This window comes from Mirounga angustirostris, unplaced genomic scaffold (assembly GCF_029215605.1).
Source record: "Mirounga angustirostris isolate CCGP_5_RB_7025 unplaced genomic scaffold, mMirAng1.0.hap1 SCAF_1, whole genome shotgun sequence".
Taxonomy (NCBI): domain Eukaryota; kingdom Metazoa; phylum Chordata; class Mammalia; order Carnivora; family Phocidae; genus Mirounga; species Mirounga angustirostris.
The window spans coordinates 45,403,225-45,418,579 of NW_026991709.1; positions in this window are offsets into that span (position 1 = coordinate 45,403,225).

Here is a 15,355-nt window from a genome sequence, read left to right on the forward strand (position 1 = left end):
AGGAATAGCAACAACTCTCTGAACAGAAAAGCGACCACTTTCTGGAAGGTAGGACGTGCGGAGAAGTGAATCTGAGGCGATATTTGGGAGGATAGACGGCGGGGGAGGGGCCCCCATCGGCCGCTTCTGGCAAGTGATAGAGCCGCCGAGCACAAAATCGGAACTTTTAAAAGTCTGCTCCGCCGAGGGACGTCACTCTGGTGGCTAAGCGGGGGTGGAACCCCCCGGGACAGTGTGGTCTCAGGACCCTTGGGGTCACAGAAAGACCAGGGGTGCCTGAGTGTGGCAGAGCTCCCAGGTAACGGAGCAGGGAAGCCGGCTGCAGAGGCGGAGCCCAGGCACGGGCTCTCAGCTCGGGGTTGCCATAAACCATGATCCGCGGCATAGTTGAGCCCCTGCTCCTCCAGCAGGGACCCAACAAGCGGCAGATCCGGGGAGACTCACCTTCCCCCCAGGGAGGAGCCGCGCGGGAGTGCACCGCAGGGATCTGCTGGGTTTGGAGACTCCACACGGGGTCGGGTGCCAGAGATAGAAATGCGCGGTCACAGGCAGGGTGAGCACGGAGTGCGGCCGGAGACCGGGGAGACGGGAGTGACTGACGGCTTTTCTCTGGGGGCTCACTGAGGAGCGGGGCCCCGAGTTCTCGGCTCCTCCGGGGCGGAGATTGGGAGGCCACCATTTTCACTCTCCGCCTCCAAAGCTGTACGGAAAGCTCGCAGGGAACAAAAGCCCGGAGAGCAAACCCGAGCAGATTACTTAGCCAGGAGGGGGCAAGGGCGGGGCACTTCCGCCTCCGGCAGAGACATTTGGAAACCACGGCAACAGGCCCCTCCCCCAGAAGATCAGCAAGAACAGCCAGCCAAGACCAAGTTTACCGATCAATGAGAACGGCAGAACTCCAGCGCTAGTGGACTACTGCACATAGAATTCACGGCTTTTTTTACCATGATTCTTTAGTCTTTCAAAGTTAATTTTATTTTAACTGTCTTTTTGTCTTTTTATTTCTTTTTGAATTTTTCTTTTTCCCTTTTTCAACCAACATCTTATCAATCCCTTTTTAAAAAAAAAAACATTTTTATTTTTCATTTTTAGAGTCATATTCTATCCCTTCATAGTAGTTACCCATATTTTTGGCTTATATATACAAGTTGTTCTCTCTTTAACATTTTGAGATAGTTTCTTCTAACAGATTAAAATATACCCTAAATCTCTAATATATGGTGTTTTCTATTCCCCTGCCTGATCACATCCTCTCCCTTTTTTTTTCTTTTTCTTTTTTCTTTTTTTAAATCCTCTTCTTTCTTTTTTCAAACAACTTCTTATCAATTCCTTTTATAAAATTTTTTATAATTTCCATCTTTACAGTCATATTCCATCCCTTCATCATATCAACCCTTATTTTTGTACATATATAAGTTTTTCTTTCTTTAAAATTTTGGGAGGCACTTTCTTCTAAAAGACCAAAATACACCCCAAATCTAGTGTGTGGCACTGATCTATATACAAGCCTGATCATATTTGATCACATTCTGGTTTTTTGTTGTTGTTGTTGTTTGTTTTGTTTGTTTTTGTTTTTATCTTTATCTTTTTCTTTTTTCTCTCTTTCCCTTTCTTATCCCACTGCTTCAGGTCTTTTCTGATTTGTTTAGAGTATATTTTCTGGGGACGTGGTTACTCTGCTAGCATTTTGTGCTCTCATTAATCTATTCTCCTCTGCACAAAATGACAAGACAGAAAAAATCACCTCAACAAAAAGAACAAGAGGTAGTACCGACTGCCAGGGACCTACTCAATACGGACATTAGTACGATGTCAGATCTAGAGTTCAGAATCATCACTTTAAAGATACTAGCAGGGCTTGAAAAAAATATGGAAGTTATTAGAGAAACCCTTTCTGGAGAAGTAAAAGAGCTAAAATCCAACCAAGTAGAAATCAAAAAGGCTATTAATGAGGTGCAATCAAAAATGGGGGCGTTAAGTGCTAGAATAAATGAGGCAGAAGAGAGAATCAGTAATATAGAAGATGAAATGATGGAAAATAAAGAAGCTGAGAAAAAGAGAGATAAACAACTACTGGACCATGAGGGCAGAATTCGAGAGATAAGCGATACCATAAGACGAAACAACATTAGAATAATTGGGATCGCAGAAGAAGAAGAAAGAGAGAGAGGGGCAGAAGGTATAATGGAACAAATTAGCAGAGAACTTCCCTAATTTGGGGAAAGAAACAGGCATGAAAATCCAGGAAGCACAGAGAACCCCTCTCAAAATCAATAAAAATAGGTCAACACCCCGACATCTAATAGTAAAACTTAAGAGTCTCATAGACAAAGAGAAAATCCTGAAAGCAGCTCGGGAGAAGAGATATGTAACCTACAAGGGTAGAAACATTAGATTGGCAACAGACCTATCCACAGAGACCTGGCAGGCCAGAAAGAACTGGCAGGATATATTCAGAGCACTAAATGAGAAAAATATGCAGCCAAGAATACTATATCCAGCTAGGCTGTCATTGAAAATTGAAGGAGAGATAAAAAGCTTCCAGGACAAACAAAAACTAAAGGAATTTGCAAACACAAAACCAGCCCTACAGGAAATCTTGAAAGGGGTCCTCTAAGCAAAGACAGAGCCTAAAAGCAACATAGACCAGAAAGGAACACAGACAATATACGGTAACAGTCACCTTACAGGCAATACAATGGCACTAAATTCCTATCTTTCAATAGTTACCCTGAATGTAAATGGCTAAATGCCCCAATCAAAAGACACAGGCTATCAGACTGGATTAAAAAACAGGACCCATCGATATGCTGTCTGCAAGAGACTCATTTTATTTTATTTTTATTTTTTTATAAAGACTTTATTTATTTATTTGACAGAGAGAGACACAGCGAGAGAGGGAACACAAGTAGGGGGAGTGGGAAAGGGAGAAGCAGGCTTCCCGCAGAGCGGGGAACCCAATGTGGGGCTCGATCCCAGGACCCTGGGACCATGACCCGAGCCGAAGGCAGACGCTTAAGGACTGAGCCACCCAGGCGCCCCTGCAAGAGACTCATTTTAGAACCAAAGACACCCCCAGATTGAAAGTGAGGGGGTGGAAAACCATTTACCATGCTAATGGACACCAAAAGAAAGCTGGGGTGGCAATCCTTATATCAGACAAATTAGATTTTAAACCAAAGACTGTAATAAGAGATGAGGAAGGACACTATATCCTACTTAAAGGATCTATCCAACAAGATCTAACAATTGTAAATATCTATGCCCCTAACATGGGAGCAGCCAATTATATAAGGCAATTAATAACAAAAGCAAAGAAACACATCGACAACAATACAATAATAGTGGGGGACTTTAACATCGCCCTCACTGAAATGGACAGATTGTCTAAGCAAAAGATCAACAAGGAAATAAAGACTTTAAATGACACACTGGACCAAATGGACTTCACAGACATATTCAGAACATTCCACCCCAAAGCAACGGAATACACATTCTTCTTTAGTGCCCATGGAACATTCTCCAGATTAGATCACATCCTAGGTCATAAATCAGGTCTCAACCGGTACCAAAAGACTGGGATCATTCCCTGCCTATTTTCAGACCACAATGCTTTGAAACTAGAACTCAATCACAAGAGGAAAGTCGGAAAGAACTCAAATACATGGAGGCTAAAGAGCATCCTACTGAAGAATGAATGGGTCAACCAGGAAATTAAGGAAGAATTAAAAAAATACATGGAAACCAATGAAAATGAAAACACAACTGTTCAAAATCTTTGGGTTGCAGCAAAGGCAGTCCTAAGAGGAAAGTATATAGCAATACAAGCCTTTCTCAAGAAACAAGAAAGGTCTCAAGTACACAACCTAACCCTACACCTAAAGGAGCTGGAGAAAGAACAGCAAATAAAGCCTAAACCCAGCAGGAGAAAAGAAATAATAAAGATCAGAGCAGAAATCAATGAAATAGAAACTAAAAGAACAGTAGAACAGATCAACGAAACTAGGAGCTGGTTCTTTGAAAGAATTAACAAGATTGATAAACCCCTAGCCAGACTTATCAAAAAGAAAAGAGAAAAGACCCAAATCAACAAAATCATGAATGAAAGAGGTGAGATCACAACCAACACCAAAGAAATACAAACAATTATAAGAACATATTATGAGCAACTATATGCCCTCAAATTAGATATTCTGGAAGAAATGCATGCATTCCTAGAGATGTATCAACTACCAAAACTGAACCAGGATGAAATAGAAAACCTGAACAGACCTATAACCACTAAGGAAATTGAAGCAGTCATCAAAAATCTCCCAAAAAACAAAAGCCCAGGGCCAGATGGCTTCCCAGGGGAATTCTACCAAACATTTCAAGAAGAATTAATACCTATTCTTCTGAAACTGTTCCAAAAAATAGAAACGGAAGGAAAACTTCCAAACTCATTTTATGAGGCCAGCATTACCTTGATCCCAAAACCAGACAAAGACCCCATCAAAAAGGAGAATTACAGACCAATATCCCTGATGAACATGCATGCAAAAATTCTCACCAAAATACTAGCCAATAGGATCCAACAGTACATTAAAAGGATTATTCACCACGACCAAGTGGGATTTATCCCTGGGCTGCAAGGTTGGTTCAACATCCGCAAATCAATCAATGTGATACAATACATTAACAAAAGAAAGAACAAGAATCATATGATCCTCTCAATAGATGCAGAAAAAGCTTTTGACAAAGTACAGCATCCTTTCTTGATCAAAACTCTTCAGAGTATAGGGATAGAGGGTTACCTCAATATCATAAAAGCCATCTATGAAAAACCTACAGCGAATATTATTCTCAATGGGGAAAAACTGAGAGCTTTCCCCCTAAGGTCAGGAACGCGGCAGGGATGTCCACTATCACCACTGCTGTTCAACATAGTATTGGAAGTCCTAGCCACAGCAATCAGACAACAAAAAGAAATCAAAGGCATCCAAATTGGCAAAGAAGAAGTCAAACTCTCACTCTTTGCAGATGATAGGATACTTTATGTGGAAAACCCAAAAGACTCCACCCCAAAACTGCTAGAACTCATACAGGAATTCAGTAAAGTGGCAGGATATAAAATCAATGCACAGAAGTCAGTGGCATTCCTATACACCAACAACAAGACAGAAGAAAGAGAAATTAAGGAGTCGATCCCATTTACAATTGCACCCAAAACCATAAGATACCTAGGAATAAATCTAACCAAAGAGACAAAGGATCTGTACTCAGAAAACTATAAAATACTCATGAAAGAAATTGAGGAAGACACAAAGAAATGGAAAAACGTTCCATGCTCATGGATTGGAAGAACAAATATTGTGAAGATGTCAATGCTACCTAGAGCAATCTACACATTCAATGCAATACCCATCAAAATACCATCCACTTTTTTCAAATAAATGGAACAAATAATCCTAAAATTTGTATGGAACCAGAAAAGACCCCACATAGCCAGAGGAATGTTGAAAAAGAAAAGCAAAGCCGGCGGCATCACAATTCCGGACTTCAAGCTCTATTACAAAGCTGTCATCATCAAGACAGCATGGTACTGGCACAAAAACAGACACATAGATCAATGAAACAGAATAGAGAGCCCAGAAATGGACCCTCAACTCTATGGTCAACTCATCTTCGACAAAGCAGGAAAGAATATCCAATGGAACAAAGACAGTCTCTTCAACAAATGGTGTTGGGAAAATTGGATAGCCACATGCAGAAGAATGAAACTGGACCATTTCCTTACACCACACACAAAAATAGACTCCAAATGGTTGAAAGACCTCAATGTGAGACAGGAGTCCATCAACATCCTAAAGGAGAACACAGGCAGCAACCTCTTTGACCTCAGCCGAAGCAACTTCTTCCTAGAAACATCGCCAAAGGCAAGGGAAGCAAGGGCAAAAATGAACTATTGGGACTTCATCAAGATATAAAGCTTTTGCAAAGCAAAGGAAACAGTCCACAAAACCAAAAGACAACCGACAGAATGGGAGAAGATATTTGCAAATGACATATCAGATAAAGGGCTAGTATCCAAAATCTATAAAGAACTCATCAAACTCAACACCCAAAGAACAAAGAATCCAATCAAGAAATGGGCAGAAGACATGAACAGACATTTTTCCAAAGAAGACATCCAAATGGCCAACAGACACACGAAAAAGTGCTCAATATCGCTCGGCATCAGGGAAATCCAAATCAAAACCTCAATGAGATACCACCTCACACCAGTCAGAATGGCTAAAATTAACAAGTCAGGAAACGACAGATGTTGGCGGGGATGTGGAGAAAGGGGAACCCTCCTGCACTGTTGGTGGGAATGCAAGCTGGTGCAGCCACTCTGGAAAACTGTATGGAGGTTCCTCAAAAAGTTGAAAATAGAGCTACCATATGATCCAGCAATTGCACTACTGGGTATTTACCCTAAAGATACAAAAGTAGGGATCCGAAGGGGTACGTGCAGCCCGATGTTTATAGCAGCAATGTCCACAATAGGCAAACTGTGGAAAGAGCCAAGATGTCCATCGACAGATGAATGGTTAAAGAAGAGTGGTATATATATACAATGGAATATTATGCAGCCATCAAAAGGAATGAGATCTTGCCATTTGCAACGACATGGATGGAACTGGAGGGTATTATGTTGAGTGAAATAAGTCAAACAGAGAAAGACATGTATCATGATCTCACTGATAGGAGGAATTGTTAATCGCAGGAAACAAACAGGGTTGCTGGAGTGGGGGGTGGGGTGGGAGGGATGGGGTGACTGGGTGATAGACACTGGGGAGGGTATGTGCTCTGGTAAGCGCTGTGAATTGTGCAAGACTGTTGAATCTCAGATCTGTACCTCTGAAACAAATAATGCAATATATTTTAAGAAAAAAAAAAGAAGAAGAAGAAGGTAGTGGTAGGGCAAGAATGAAGCGGGGGAAATTGGAGGGGTAGATGAACCATGAGAGACAATGGACTCTGAAAAACAAACAGGGTTCTAGAGGGGAGGGGAGTGGGAGGATGGGTTAGCCTGGTGGTGGGTATTGAGGAGGGCACATTCTGCATGGAGCACTGGGTGTTATGCACAAACAATGAATCATGGAACACTTCATCTAAAACTAATGATGTAATGTATGGGGATTAACATAAGAATTAAAAAAAAGAAAAAAAAAGACATTTACGAGAGAAAGAAAAAGATTAACACCTTTAATATATAAGTAGCTCTTTCAATTCATATGAAAAAAGCAAACATTTAAATAGAAAGAAGCAGCAATGGACATACAAAAAAAAGGAGAAATACAAATAGCCAATAAATTTAAGAAACTATGTTTATGTAAATTTAAATTAAGGAAATTAAGGAGCATCTGGCTGTCTCAGTTGGTAGAACATGCAACTTTTGATCTCAGGATTATAAATTTGAGCCCCTCATTGGGTGCAGAGACTAAAAACAAAATCTTAAAAAAATTTTTTTTTAAATAAATTAAGGAAATTAAAACATCATTGGGGTATTATTTATTTTACCTTTGGAGATGAGGGGAAAGAAGAGCTATCAGTTTGGCAAAAATTAAAAGGGATGATGATAGCCAAATTGTTGGGAATACCATGGAACAGGGACTTTGTCCAGATTGAGACAATCTTTCTGGATGGCAAATTAGCAAAAAAGATTTAAGACCTCTGAAATATTCATGTACTTTGATCCAGAGAGTTTACTTTTAATGGACCGGAGAAGAAGGATATATTTAAGTAGATATTACTTAGTAGCCTATTCATGATAGGTGGAAATAGAATTAAGCAAGATATCCCACCAAAAGGAATGAATTTAAAATGGTACATAAAGCCTCATGGTAATCCCAAAGCAAAAAACTACAATAGGTACACTAAAGATAAAAAGAAAGGAATCAAAGCATACCACTACAGAAAATCATCAATTCACAGCAAGATAGAAAGAATGGAACAAAAAGACTACAAAACAGCCAGAAAACAATAAGATGGCATTAATAATTCCTTACCTGCATTCTGTTATCCTGCACTATCTAGCAGACAGAAAAACAGAAAACCCTGGATCAGTCCAGGCTGCACAGATCATGAATTTTCAATTACACCAATTAACTACCTAGAAGGCAACAAATCAAGACCCAATCCTTATTAAAGGAATTTCTCATTATTGCAAAAAGCCTGGGCATTGAAAGAAAGATTGCCTAAAACTCAAAAGACATATACAGACCAAAGCACCTAAAGACAACTTTCTCTTTCAGAAAATTGGAAAATAAGAAAAAAATTCCACCTTTTGCTCACATGACCACTGAATCACACCTGCACAGACGGACCTTGGAATGTCCCACACCTACCTCTACCTCATTATAATGTCAAAAATCTCTGCCCAAGGAGGAGCACAAACTTCATAACATACACTTGGTGTAGTCTCTATCTGTAACTCACCAAGGAGTGAACTCACTTGGTTATAAAATGAATCGGAGTGACTCATCTCAAGGGGCATTTTTAAAATGGAGCCAGGAGGTGAGTTAGGAAGTGGATGAACCATGACCCATGAACTGGGCCAAACTGTAAATATTCCAAGAACTCAGCATGCAATCTGCTATAGTGAGAGATTTGCTGAATGATGAACTTAGCAACCAATTTAGCCAAGATTAGTTTTCTGCCATCAATACCACTCAAATTCTTTGTAAACAACACGTTCTTTTAACACCTTTGACTTTTGTTCCCTCTGGGGACACATTTGGGTTGCAACTTGAATCTGTGCTCTCCTAATTGCAATTCTGAGACCTCACATAAAACCTTTTATTTCAGCTCTGCCTCTTTTCTCAGTTGACAATATACTTGAAAGTTGCTAAGAGTAAATTTTGTAAGTTCTCACCACACACACAAAAATGGTAATTATGTGAGAAGATAGAGGTGTTAACTAACTTATTGTCACGATCAGTTCACAATATATGCATGTATCAAATCATCATGTTGTACAGCTTCAATTTACCCATTGTTACATGTAATCATATCTCAATAAAACTGGAAACAAATAATGGTCCCAATCCATTATGTATGTACCTGGGGCTGTTCTTCAGGGGAAAGGCTCTGGAACAAGCACCATGGTCTCTTGAGATGAATTCTTAGAATCTTGCTGCTACCGGGAGGAACTGGCCCCAAGGATATGCCATGGAATGAGGCATTGAGGTTCTGTGACCCTGAACCTTGGCAGACCTCAGAGTAGGGGCTCCTCATGCCAGTCCAGAAGCCCACATAGCTGACCCATGGCCTTAGGCCTCCTGGAAGGAAATACAGAGACTTCTGGTCTGGCGCATGCATAGTGCATTCCCGCATGCTCCTCTCAAGGAATCCTGCCCCTGCATAGCTTTTGGGCAAGAGCCTGGTTCCCCTACACCTCGCAGGTCCCCTGGGTTGAGGGGCTTTCGCACTGTGACTCTGACTGGGGCTTTGGATGAGGCTTCAACAAGGATTGGGGTTTGCTTGATAGGTGGCATGAGCCAGACTGTTAACACATCAGAAAGAAGGAAGGGGCTTCTACCACCTGAGCACTCAGGTGTTTCTCATACCAACGGTTGAATTATGATGTAGATTGTTTCTTGTTGCTAGAAACGAGGTTCTTTCTAATACCCTCAAGTTAGGGGCACCTCGGTGGCCCAGTCCAGGTAGGCATCTGACTCTTGGTTTCGTTCAGGTCATGATCTCCCGGTGTTGGGATTGAGCCCCATCTCGGGCTTGTTGCTCAGTACTGAGTCTGCTTCACACTCTCTCTCCCTCTCCCACTAACTCTCTCTCTCTCTCAAATAAATAAATAAAATATTTAAAAAGATACTGTTAAGCTAAAACACTCTATTATCATTCCACCTTCCTAAACAAATATGAAAAATAATTCTTAAAAGACACATGTAAGTGATAATAGTAGTTGTTTTAGGTAGCCAGCGTGTGTGTATTTTTTAAATTTCCTTTTATATGTTTCTGATTTTTATGTCTTTTTTTCATTCTTTCTGAGTGTGTATAAAAGTAGTAATTTTATAATAAAAAACTTTCATTTTGATAAATATAAACTCATAAAGAACTGGAGCATATTGATCTTATTTTCTGTGTCCATAAAACTACCTTCACTTAATGTTCTCATGGCAGGGTCAAGTGGACATATCTGGACAAGTCAGGTTGGCTTGATTCAGCACCTGATCCCCGGTTTGAAAACCAGCTTGAGTCAATGTGATGGAGTGAGTGTAGTGCTCATTCAATGAAAGAGGAGTCAGTCTATTTCTCCCAAACACTGAGGGCTTGAAATGGCCAGTCATAATCATCCTACTTCACCTTCTCTGGAAGTGCTTTGATTCTGGGCCCATTCAGAACTCCAGCAGGAACCTAGGTAGTAAGAGATGAGGTTGAGCGACCAGCTTTAATGAGCCTAGGAACATCCACATACACTTACACAAGTTGAAGAGAGACTAGGTAGGAGAACAAAGGAGAGAATAGAACTGTTATTTTTTTTATTATTATTTTTAGGTAAATGCTACACCGAAGGTGGAGCTCGAATTTATAATCCCAAGATCAGCAGTTGTGTGCCCTACTGACTGAGCTAGCCACATGCCCCAGAACTGTTACTACTCTTACTGAGGCTTTTGTAGTTAGAAGCGCTCACAACGTTTTACAAGAGAAGGAGGGCAAGAAATATTTGTCCACTAGAAGATTGTGGTTTGATGATGCCCAGAGAAATTCAGGCCAGTAACACTTCGAAGTCCTTTATTGGAGAAGCCATTATCAGTTTAAACAGAAAAGTGTAGGCCACTAGTGTGGTTTTCCTCACATTGGAGTGTTGTAATTTTCTTTAACAAAAAGATTGATTATCAGCCTTCAGGAGATATTTTCTAGGGTTTTTTGTTTCATACAATGAAAGTGTGATCTTTGAAAAATGAATCAGCCCTTCTTGTTAATGATGTCTTGGGACCAAAGGGCTGCCTCAACACAAAGTCTCTTCTCATTCATCACACTAATGTACCTTTACTGGAAATCCCTATCTATTTCCTAATAATGTCCATTGTGCATTGTTTGAAAACAAAACAAAACCTATTTGCAGTTGTGGAACTTATCCAATTCCCAGTCTCTAAGGGCCAAACTTTTAATAAAGTCTCTAGTGAGGACATTCAGGTTTACTAAAAATTTCACTGGGTATTATTAATTCATGCAAATCTCCTCAGCTAACCAGTTAAAATTAAAATGAACCAATTCATATACAGACATTAACGATTTTAGCAGCATGCTCTAAAAAATGAAAAGACACAAAAGCACTAAACCAGACAACAATAATTACAACAAAATTAATATGCTAGTATAATAAGGTTTCATAGTGTCTACAAAAGTACCCACTAGTAATGAAAACTATTCCTGGTTGTCCTTCATACAGTGTTCCTATCCTGAAAGAACTGTACAGTGGTGTGGCCAAGCTCTCTTACATTTTCATGAGATAAAATTTTAACATTTTTCTATAGTACCAGCTCAGTGTTATGTTTCATTCCTGACCATCTATTTGCTGTAGGCAACACCCTGCTTTACAATGCCACAGAACCCAATCAATTAATATCTGATGGATAGTACCATCTCATAATATACAGTCAGTCATACAGAAAGTTAATTTTACAAATTAAGCAAAATGTGAAAAAAGAATTTGATTAAAGTTGATCTTATTGATCTCCAGGTTGTGACCCCCTGTGCAGAGTCTGAAACATATGAACTGAGAATCATAGGACATAGTACTGAGTGACATAAGAGACCTTTTAAGAATCCATGGAATTTGATGGCAACTTGATGACAAATTGGATATGGAAAGTGAAGACAATGCAGTGTCATAGATGATCCTGAAGATTTGAACCTGGGGATGCTGAATGTCTCCCTTTTGCTCTTAGGATACACTTGAGAATATTGACCCTGGACTAGGAGTTCCTGTGATATCTGACCCCTGACTCCCATTCTAGCCTCATTTACCACTGCTACCCCCCTAATTTACTGTACTATACATGCCCTGGTTTCTCAGTTCCCAGAATACACCAGGATACTTCCCAACTCAGAGCCTGCAAATACTATCTATGGCATAAATGCCATTTGTCTCATTTCTTCCCCTATTATCTGGTTAATTCACATATTGCCAAGGCTTCAGCTTACTTGCTGTTTTCTCTGGGAAATTTTCCCAACTTCTACCCCCCAGATTGGGTGAGACCTGTATTATATATAATTTTCATCATAGCACTTAGTACAGATGTAATGACTCTCTCTACTCACCATGAGATGATAAGCTCCACGAGGGCAGTGACCACGTTAGACTAGCTCACTGCTCATCCCAAGAGATTGGCTTCAGCTTACGTATTGTTCCCTCAGGGATACTTTTCCTCTCCCATCTCCTTCATTCTCTGTGACAACCTGGGGGAGTTACTAGGGAAAGCTCTTTCTTGGTACCAGTAATTTCCTTTTCAATTGTGGTGAGTTTGAGGCATGATTGGATATTATGGAAATATCCCACAGGCATCAGTTGTGTGGCGTGATCATGGCTGTAGGTGAAGATTTGGAAGCCAGCAGCATCCAGCTGTGAGTTACTAATTTCTGAGAAAGAAGAAAGGGTCAGAAATGGAACTTCAAAAACTGCTTCTGTTGAGATGGAAACAGTGTTAAGAATAATAAAATGGTTAAATTTTCAAATATTTTTGAGAGGTCAAAGAGAACAAAGGCTCTGGAAAGATAATTGGACTCAATGGATAGGTCACTGGGGAGTGGAGTTCTTACAAAATGATGGGAATGAGATCTTACAGACAATTTAAGAGAGTTAATGAAAACAGCAGGTGTAGAATGCTTTTTAAGAAGCATGGTGCTAAAAATTGAGAGATATGGGACAAGAATTAAAGAGGTGACAGGTCAATTAAGTTTTCCAAAATAGAGCAGAACCATGCAGCTTTAGGGAGAAAAAAAAAACACCTTTTACAATGGGAAAGTCTGGTCAGTTGAATCTTTTGATCACTCTTTTTTTATTAAGGAACACTATTTCCTTGGCTTTTACTACACTGCACCAACTCCCCTCCACTCCCTTTAGCTCCCTCTCCTCTCTTTTCTTCTCTCCCCCCACTCTAGAACCATGCTTTCCAATTGTAGTCCCTCAACACATGGCTAGTGAGTACTTGAAGCATGTCTAGTATGACATGCTAGAAGTGTAAAAATCACACCAAATTTTGATGGCTTAGAAGGAAAATAAGGTAAAATACTTTCTTAATAATTTTATATGGATTATGTGTTGAAATGATAATATTTCAGTTGTATTGAATTAAATAGAGTATATATTACTAAAATTAATTTCATACTTTTTACTATCTTATAATGTGCGTCCCCTGCCCACCTCTCCACCCTCTTTTGCACCATTTCCCCCAACTGTCTTTGCTTCACTGACCCTCTTTCATTACCTTGAAATTGTCATGCTCCCTCCAGAAATAGGGGCTTTGTGTATGTTTTCCTCACAACTCACCCACTCTACCTTTTCCTGGGAAATTCTGTTTAGCCTCCAGAATTCAGCTCAATCATCACTTCTTCAAGGAAATCTTCCCATCACTCTCCGCCCCCCCCCCCCACTCCCCAAACCACTACCGGTAATGACAGCGCTGGTGGTACTGGTGATGAGTGATGACAACATGTAGAATTTAGTGAGCTCTTGCTAGATACTGGGATCTCTTATACTGTTTTAAACATAATTCATTAAATCTTCAAAACTACCTCTTTAGTCCCCATTTTCAGACTATGATCCATTGTAATATCCATTTTTCTGATGTGGAAATTGAGCCACAGAGAAGTTAACTAATTTTCCCAAGATCAGTTAGAAAGTGCCATAGCCAGGATTCAAAATTAGGCACTCTGGTTCCAAAGCTCATGGGGTTAACTACTATATTATACTGCCTTTCAGCTTCTCTATTATGTCTCATATCTCCAATAATCTGACCTTTGCAATAGTGAAGTTGTAATTTTGAATTAATTTAGATGGTTATTTGGTTAACGTCTGTCTCCCATAACTTTTTCCCAATTCTGTACAGAGAGGGGAGGCAGATACCATATCTGCTTTTGTTTATTGCTTAGCCATAGTGCCTAGCAATGTGGCTGGCATAAAGTAGACATACAATATATTATAATACAATTATACAAAATAAATGTGTCAATATATGAAAGAACAAAGGAAGGAAGGAAAGAAGGAAGGAAGGAAGGAAGGAAGGAAGGAAGGAAGGAAGGAAGGAAGGAAGGGAGGAAGGGAGGGAGGAAGGAAGAAAGGGCAAGTTGTTCTGTATCTCCAGTTATGGATTTCTCTACTGAGTACAGCTTAATCCACTACTTTCTTTCAATTCCTATATCTGTCTAAGGAAGTCTGACTTTGACAACAACAAATTCAGAGATCCTGTCTGGTATGTACTGAATGACTTAAGAACTTCTGAGCAGTTAATTTATTATGAATAGCTGATTCATTCAATATTTATTTCAGACAGAGGATGTCAAAACTGGATCAACCATTAAGTAATCTCCTATAACAGAATTATGACTACCAAATTCTCTAATTACACCCATACTGCAGCCAGACTTGGAGCTACTTTCTATTCTTCCAATACTTCATGAGATTTCATGACTCATACTTTGCTTGCCAACCTTTCCTGCCAAGAAAATGTTACATATCTTTCAAGGCTAGGATCAAATGGCCTCTCCTTGGGTAATCTATAATAAAACACCCCCTAGCATTTTTTGTTGTGTATGTGTATTTCTTATAGAGATGCTGGGCCTAACTGAAGGATATTTTAATATGATTGCTCAGTTGAGGATATGTCTATATTCTTGTGGTTAAGGTTGGAAGCTCCCCCTGAAGGGTTGGATGTGCAGTGTTGATCACAGGGGGAAGAGTTAAGCCCTTGGATTAAGAAAATAGGAGTGGCACTCCTGCTTGCTCTTTTGTCTCTCACATTTTTAGAAATAGATCTCTTGGGGATGAGCCATGTCTGAACTTCTAGGTAATAAAGAAAAGACAACATTTGCCTTTTAAATCTGGAGATAAATAAGGAGGCCTTGCTATAGGAAACCACAAATACAAGATGAGCAACTCACTCATATAAACCAGATTATCAAGATCAGCAGGCTTCAGACTGTCAAAACACCCTGATCTCTCACAATCAGTTATGAAATGTATCACAAGAGTTTATAATAAAGTACCATAGTTTAATATGATTTATATTTTTATATTTTTAAAATATAATTAGAATAAATTCCAGATTACCTCAGTAATACCCTTCTCACTCCTTTGCATTACAATATA